Source organism: Oxyura jamaicensis, chromosome 10 (assembly GCF_011077185.1).
Source record: "Oxyura jamaicensis isolate SHBP4307 breed ruddy duck chromosome 10, BPBGC_Ojam_1.0, whole genome shotgun sequence".
Taxonomy (NCBI): Eukaryota; Metazoa; Chordata; class Aves; order Anseriformes; family Anatidae; genus Oxyura; species Oxyura jamaicensis.
Window position 1 is genome coordinate 17606276 of NC_048902.1, and position 8433 is coordinate 17614708.

General features: G+C 39.8%; 1 long non-coding RNA gene across 1 annotated transcript; it reads right to left on the bottom strand.

Moving 5' to 3' along the window:
* Positions 1–1158: 1158 nt before the first annotated feature.
* On the bottom strand, positions 1159–4624 carry LOC118172345. The gene is made up of 3 exons (XR_004753652.1): positions 4560–4624; positions 2936–3057; positions 1159–1629 (listed from the first exon to the last, which is right to left on the bottom strand). It is a non-coding gene; the product is annotated as an uncharacterized LOC118172345 (long non-coding RNA).
* Positions 4625–8433: the final 3809 nt, after the last annotated feature.

The window sequence follows — 8433 nt, forward strand, 5'->3', positions numbered from 1 at the left end:
CGAGAAAATCTCTCTCAAATAATAGTATCAAAAAGTTGACAAAAACAGTGGGGAAAAAAATTAATGTCTGAAACCAAAACACTGTGTTCTGAAAAGCCCCTCAACAATCAAAGTCACCACTTAGGTAAAGTGAAAAGAGATGAAAAGATGCTGTACGATATTTCCAAGAGATTTATTCTTCTGAAAAAAAATATTTGTTGATAAAAAGTAGAAAAAAAAAAAAAAGAAGAAAAGTGGGGGAGAATACTTAAGGATAACTATACATAACTATATAAAGGATGTCAGATCTTCCTACCTCATCCCCAGAACTTTTCAGAGCAAGACTAATAATAAGATTTTAACGATAACCGTGTAGGAATCAGTTTTCCTACCTGGAATTTCTTGCCTGACAAAGTGATCAAGGCCTCAGACTCAGGGAACTCATATAGAAATAATATGTGAGGAAAATATAATTTTAATGTCTTCTACCAAAAATGATGCCCAGCTGTGCCCTCTATACTGGCATTATTAGTTCATTACTTCCAGATAATGGGGAAGTAGCTTTGCTGTGTGGTCGTAAGTGAAGTAGACTGGAGTAGTGAGTTCAAAAGTGACAGAAAAAAAGAATTCCAAGAACTCAACTGAGAAGCTTACTGGAAAAGTGGGACTGAAGATCTAAATGCAGGAGGTGGATGATTCAGTAATGAATGGAAGGCTCATTTTGACAGCTTGGGCTGCCATCCAAGCTAATTTGTTTCCAAGCCTTCAGTTTGCCAACTGAAGTGGCTGAGAAATAATAGGCCCCCAAAAATATTTCTAAGGAAACACAATGCCCATTATCACTGAAGGAGAAAGAATCTGCACATTTCAAAGAGGAAAAAGAAATTTGAGATCTGCCAACTTTGGCCAGTTCCAAATGACACAGGAAGGAGCAGTTACAATGTAGTGAAAGGAAAGAAGTAGAGTATTGTTAAATAAATTCAAAGTAAAAGTCATCATAAAAAATAGACACAATCAATAGAAGGATGTTTCTTTCACAGAGAGATGATTTTATGGCTAAGCCCATGCAAGCAGCCTATGATAAAGAAAGAGAGGCATAGGAAAAAATGAAAAAGAAATTGGTAAAGAGAAGTAGATAATAATAAAATGAAAAATAATGAGACAACCTCTTTATGTCTGACTTGGTCATCATAGAATCCTTTTTATATAAAACAGATTGGATATTTTATAAACATTAGGAACTTAATTATCTCCCCCACACAAACACTTTGCAGCTCTCACTCAAGTCAACAACAGCAAGGAATGTTTTGTGATTATCACCAAAGATTAAGCCTGTGTTTAATTTTCCTTCCAATCACACACTACCCATATGATCTTAGCCAAGACACTTATGACTTATGTCTACAGAGGGCACAGTGCAGAAATCCCCAACTTACCAGTAAGACAGCATGCCATAGCACTGAGCTGTGCTGGTTTAACAGCTTGGGTCGGAAAATGCAAGAGACACATTCTGTCTATAGGTCAGCCAGACGCAAAGACCATCCTGCTGAATGGGAGATGCCTGTCTCCACAGACAAGTTGAAAATACATCCACGGCCACTCTCTACCTTCACGCCCTTCTCCTTCCAGTTTACAAATATGACAGCTCATCTAGGAAAGAGAAGCACATGATTTGATGACCATTTTCCAAACGGTGAAAGGTTGTTTTTTTTAGAGTAGAGCAATTAGATTCTGTAACTCCTAGATGGAGTTAACTTTATGTGCAGTAAAGCAGAATAAGAAATTTTGAAGTGCTAAGAAACCAATTCTGGTCAATAAAGAAACATTGGTGGAGGTTACATACTCTTTTTCACTGTTGACTTTTCTTAAAAGTCTGGATATAGGCAGCATATACATTGAAAGCCTTTAATTTATGAACCACATTTAAAATGGTCAATGTTTGCAAACATATTTCCTTATTATAATGTTTTTTCTACCTAATGTCAAAACATTCCAGATTTTTGGAATATTGGTATCACATCTGCTTTGAGACCTGCTCGGGAAAATACTGAAGTTTTCTGTTAGCCTTCACCTTAGGTTGTGCATGTGATGCACGCTTGCTGCTACACACACCCTCTCTTTTTGCCAGCATTGTGCACAAAAGCAAGCTTACATTTTGATAAAAGACTTGCCAATCTTTTGGATGATGCCATCTCTGTGATGCCCCAACAACACATGCCTACAGGAGCCAATTTCTCAGCTTCTAACCATCTTCCGGATCTGAAAACCCCATTTTCTCTAAGGTATGTTCAGCCCTCATTTTCAAACAAATTAAGCAAGAATGAAATTACTGTAATTCTTGGACCACATATCTCTAAATCTCAAAGGGTTTTAGATGAAAGTTTCATGGTAGAAGGTATTGAGGACCACTCTGAATAGATTTATACAGGTGCTCACTAACTCCATTTCCACAGAGAATGGAATCCATCACTGACGGTTATTTTTTCTACTTCTACTACAATCGTACTACCAGGCTACTTAATTAAATGGGCACTCAAAGCTAACATGTTCCCTTAGGGTATAGCTAAATTGCAATGGGAAGGTATGACTGCAACTTACATAGACATACCCAGCTGAGTTTCCATCTCATGAGAATCAGTAGCAACAAAGCATCAACTGAGCAGGCTTCATTGCAGGCTGTAGCAAAGCACACATTCACGCAACTGTTTCACCTCTGTAATTACTAAAACAGCTAGATTAAAACTAGCTACAGTAGAATCAGGGCCAATATCGGACTCATGAAATGTTTAAGATAAAACTTGGAGTCCCTTCCCCTTCTAATCACCCAGTGAGCGTCTACTAAACTTTATTTCAGAGACTTTATAATTGCCCCCATTGCTTGCCCCTAAAGCCAACAGTGTTTCCACGTGCTCATTTGCAGCAAAGGTACACGTTTAATAAGTATTCACTGTCATACCTTGTGGTCTTTTCATGTCAGTTGTTTTCATGGGTGGTCACCTCTCCAAGGCAGAGCCCGAGGGTTTACTCAATACCTTGCAAATTGATTCTTTCTCATGAGAGGGTACTGGCTGGATGCCACTGAAATAGAAATAACCACGTTTCCGGAGGTGAGGTTGTTTTTCTTTATTCAATAAGCTGCATCTTCACAATATTCTCTTATTGAAATTCCAAGTATTTTAAGAAATTAACCTTTCAACAGAATTCTGACAAGGCAGGATGTTTTGGTGATAGATGAACAGCATCCTGACACACTTAAAAAGATTAATATTTGTGAATTTTGACATAATTACTGATTTCCTTAACAGATTTAAAGTCTAAGTTTATCTTCATGTTAATCCAATTTCATGCCTAGAACAGAGCAAGCACAACAGAATGTCTTTCGTAACCTTCTGATATCATTAATTATTGCTACATTGGGAGTTACAGCATGGAACAAACAGGTTTTTAAATGGAAATCATTTGTCTCTCAGCAGGGAGACTCAACAGTTTTATTTCCTTCAACACCAAGCTGCATTCAAGTAATCTTGTTTCATGGTGATCCTCCCTCGACAACCTGTAAGTCAATGGTGAAATCCCATCTATTTTGTCCCTGGATTGGTCAAATGTGCAGCCCATAAGGGGAGGTGTCTATTTCCTCTCCTAATTGTGGAGGAAGGTTTTCTATATGTTAAGGCCACGCTTTCCCCAAGCTGTGGGCATTTGGTCAGGTTTCCTGGTGATTTTCCACAAAAGGAAATCCCCTAACTCATTAAAAAAAAAATAGATTAATTGACCGGTTCAGTAACAAGCTGCCCCAGGACCCAATAAACTTTACAAAGGGTACATTCCAATTACGACTGGGCTCAGCATGAACCTGATAAGTAAGCCAGCATAATCTTTCTTCAGCATTAAGGATTTTTTTTCTTTTATTTTTTTTTCTTTTCCCCCACTAATTTAACTCTTTCTCTGCACTTGTGGATTGACTAACTTCATATTTCCCCTTTTCCTGTGAATGTGAACCCTACTAAATAATTCCCAGCAACACGTTCTGATGGGTTCAATAAAACCAACCAGTGCTCTAGTCCCTTTCTTTGCACTGCTGCGGCCTTGAAAGAAGGGTTAGCTACAGTGCTGCCTTCTTCCACACTGTGTCTGGTGTCATAAAACGAATCCAGATCTCAGACCAGGAGTGGGAAGAGGGAAAGTGATCTCCTCGCAGCAGAAACATCTGGTGGAGCAATTGGAGCTGCTTGCTAGCAAAGTGCAGCTGCAAGCCTGCTTTCACTGTGTGAGAGGGTTGGGAGGGATACGGGGTCTTCTGGTAACAAGCATAACTGCAACAGCAGGAGAAGGCAATAGTAGGCAGACATCAAATTAGAGAGATAAAAACAAAAGGCAGTGGCTACAAAAGACTTGTTTTATATTCTCGTATGTTAGACTTCCACAGCATTAGATGACACAGACACATAAGAGCATCAGAGCCTGAAGTACTCCTGGCCCTTTTGCACCTATCCCTGTACGGTCTAGTACAGTACAATGTTTGGAAACATGCACATGTCAGATGTTAGCAGGCCCAGATAGCCACAAAGAAGAGCTCCTACCTCTAGGTCTTTGCAGCACTTCCCCACCTGAGGCCACAGGCTGCATGCAGATACAGAAGACAGCGCTCTTCAGCTCTCTCCCCTCTTTGCCTAGGAGAAAGCTCAAGCTCCAAACACTTTGTTATCTCCAGATATAAAATAAATCATTTGACCACTCTGGAAGTGCTTGTATGAGGCTCAAACAATCATGAGGTGTCTCTTCTAGAGACAGGATACAGAAGGCAGGCAGAAGACCATGAACTGTATCTGCTCTGCCAAGCCTGACCTTGCTGCAACACAGCGTGGCTTGGGTGACAAACCCAAAATCTTTCACTGGACTGAACACCACCGATGCAAGACAGCCTGCATTCACGGAGGCTTGTTTAGAAAATATTCAGTAATTAGCTGGCTAGTCATGCAAAGCACATTTACACACCTGCCTGGTAGCTCCTGCTACTTTTAACACATAAAAATGCACAGACATTTGTACAGAAGACACAAACAGTTTGGACCTGTATCTTCTTCTGCTCAGATTTAGAATATCATTTTCATACACTTATTACGCCTAGCTTGTGCTGAATTTCTTACAGGAACAAGAATAGCTGTAATTATTGTTGTCAATCAAAGTTTCTCTGAAGTCCTCAGCTTTACTGTTTCAATAACTCATTTTTACCAGTGGCAAATGTCTTCAACAAACACTAGAGCCTAATTTGCAGTTTGGTTCCCTTGTCATTTTCTGAGTCATCTTGGTGGAATGCTGTGAGGCAAGAGATTAGTTTTAGGACTTTTTTTCATCTTCCCTTTCTTTACATCTGAGGGCTGTTAAGAAGTTTGTTTTCAATAGCTCAGACATATCCAAGGCATACTACAGGTACCGAAGGTGCAATGAAATACAAAGTTTATTCTACTTCGGTACAAAGAGAATACCTGATGTACTGTTCCAAAGTCAGCCTTAGCACATGCAGGTGCAGCTGTTATTGGTTTCACTGGAATTATAGTTGCTTACTACTGGTGCTGGATTTAGCTGCTTAAAAGCAAACTCCTCAGCATCACATAGGGCTCAACTGTGCACACCCGTTGGTGTAAACCAAAAGGAATTCTACCAATGATGTGCAAACCTCCAGGTAAACATCAGCCTTCCAACATAGCTAAAATGCCAAAAATAAACAAGATACAATGCTGATGGATTTATAGGCAACTGACAGTTTCCTCCTCAGATTCTTAATCAGGTGTCACTGAGAGGCGCTAATATAATTAGGGATGAGATATGGATTAATAGGAAGAAAATATCATAGCCTCACTCTTATAATAAAACAGTCCGTACACTATACTTACCCGCAAACTGCGCCATTCTTCTGGTAGCATGACATTTGCTAAAGCAAAAGCCTGTTGATAATTCTCCATAGTCCTATATAGCACTCTGCCATGGCTGCTCTTCAAAAGGCCATATTTATCCCCTGGGAAATATAGCTGTATTAATATGACATTTTGTCACAAATTAATCTTAAACAGGGGTAATATTTTTGACACTGAGTTGAAACTGGAACTAAAAGGCAGTTCAGGTGGTTAAAGTGGCAATATCCTGTAGCAGACTGATATTCCCTGTGATAATACCGTTATGGTCTAAGTACCAACGTACTGGGATGTACCAATGGGGAGAACTGTGCAAGTCTTTCTTCATTTTAACAATAGTCATACAGGATCATTGGCCCTCTACTCTTTATTACAAATGTAGTACAGTAATGCCCACTGATCCCAAACATCAGAGCCTATGCTGACAGGTGCAGTATGGAATAACAAACCTTGTGCTCAGAAAAGCAGCCAAGACAGATAATTAGCACCTCATCTACCATCATGATGAAGTGCACTGTAGAAAAGTAGACAGACAGTTTAACAAAGATTTTTTTTTCAAAACTAATTTCTCATTAAAGCGATTAAAAGTGGCCTGGTCTGGTTTTTAATTGAAGTCCCATGGCACAAGTCAGTTGTGACGAAAGGGATTCTCTGTGATGTGCTCTCTTTCCTGCTGTGGAAGTTCCCAGGCTTTGTACAGTTCGTCAGTGCCAGGCTAATTAACACAATGTAATATTGCCACTTACACCCATTTCCCAACTCATTTGCACATAGCTTCCACTATTACAGAAATCAGGGTAAATTCATAAAACAGATTTCCACAGGAGTTGACCTTATTGTACAAAGGATGCTGTTAACCTTTTCCATTCCATCTTCAAAACTATGTTATACTGATGGTCACCGAAAATGGCTGGTGACTTGGTGTACCAAAATATTACCTTATGGGTACTTCAGCGTGTGTCTCAGCTGTTCTTCACCCACTGCACGTCAATTGATTTCAATGGGATCATTTTCATTAAGACTGATGTCTCCTCCTTGGCTGCTTAATTCCTTCCTGAACCTGAAGGCTGCAGCCAGTGGCCATACAAATATATTTGTGTTATATCTGAACTGAAATACCTCCACTTCTGATTAATATCCATCTTTGAGATGTGATGTGAAGCCCACTGACCACAAGTGATCATTAAAGATCCTATGGTGCTTTTTGCAAGAGCAGAGGGTATTATAAACTCCAAGATCCTGGCCATATTCCAGTTGGGATAATTAAATTCTACCGCACTAAAATTCCCCCTGCAGTTTCAATTGAAGAACTCCTGTTCTTCACTTCCTGTTTTAACAACTGAAGTGAAGTGTTGCTCTTGCTGAATTGCCAACACGTTCCATCCCTGAGCTGGGGAAGGGGACTCAGCCCATGGGTACACATTCTGCCAAATGCTCTGGGACTCATTAGGAAGGAGGTGTAGAACGTGTGACCTAGAAAACCATAAAAACATAGCTCCAACCTCAGCGTTACTGCAGGTTGATCACTACGCTCATGTGGTGCTGGATTTTATTTCTGGCAGATGCAATCAACATGAAATGTCTGGGTATCTATCGATGCTACCCTGAAACTCCCCAAGCTGGACAAAGAGGTTTTGCTGGTGAGCAAACTGCTCAAGCAAGTGTGAGAATCAATCCAGTTGAGATTCAAACTTCAGGCCTTTCTGTGCCTGAGTAACCACATGGTTGCACTGAGTGTAAGTTTTAGGTAAGAAACTGATCTTCTAGAAATAGGCAGTAACTATTAGCACCCCTAACTTCTGTACTGGGGAACATCAGAAAATATTGATCTGAGGGCAGGATTTTTTTTATTTGACCAGGGACTCACCTTTGTTTCGCTGACTTGTTTCCTCCTTCTGTTAGCTAAGAATATGCTGCATCTGTAGCAAGACAATGAGGAGTCACAGGAGTACCATTTTAATATCCTAGGAAGAGAGTAAAGAAAGTGACAACTTAAGAGTGGGAAGCACCTATATAACTTTGTCAAGAGGGGCAAATCCCCCACGTATTTAGTTTTAAACTTTGGTTTGATTGATTTTCATTTGAAAAACATCCCCAGGAACTGTAGGTCTGGGACTCAGAAATTATGATGGCTAAACAGACCAATCCACTGAACTATTAAAGAAGCCTTGAAAATACTATTTCTGTGTTCATTTGAGAGCAAAGAGACAAATTTATTTCCTCTGAATTCCTCCAGCTTAGCATAAGAACGAGGATACACTGTAGATTCTGTTGCTCCAGGCAACTGATGAGGAACCTCTTTGATGTGCTTTGATTAATGCAGGCTTCTTTGATTCAATGATATTTGGTTCCAGTTCTACTTAAAAATATAGATACATCCTTACCACCACAGGGGAAAATATTAAGGATACTTGCTTGGAAAACACTTGGGCTTTTACTAAGAGTTCTTATTCAAGATTGGGAAGTTTTGTTGCTTCTACTGCTCTCTCTTCTGAGCTGTCTCCTTGACTGCAAAGGTGGGCACCAGGTGTTCTATCCTGGC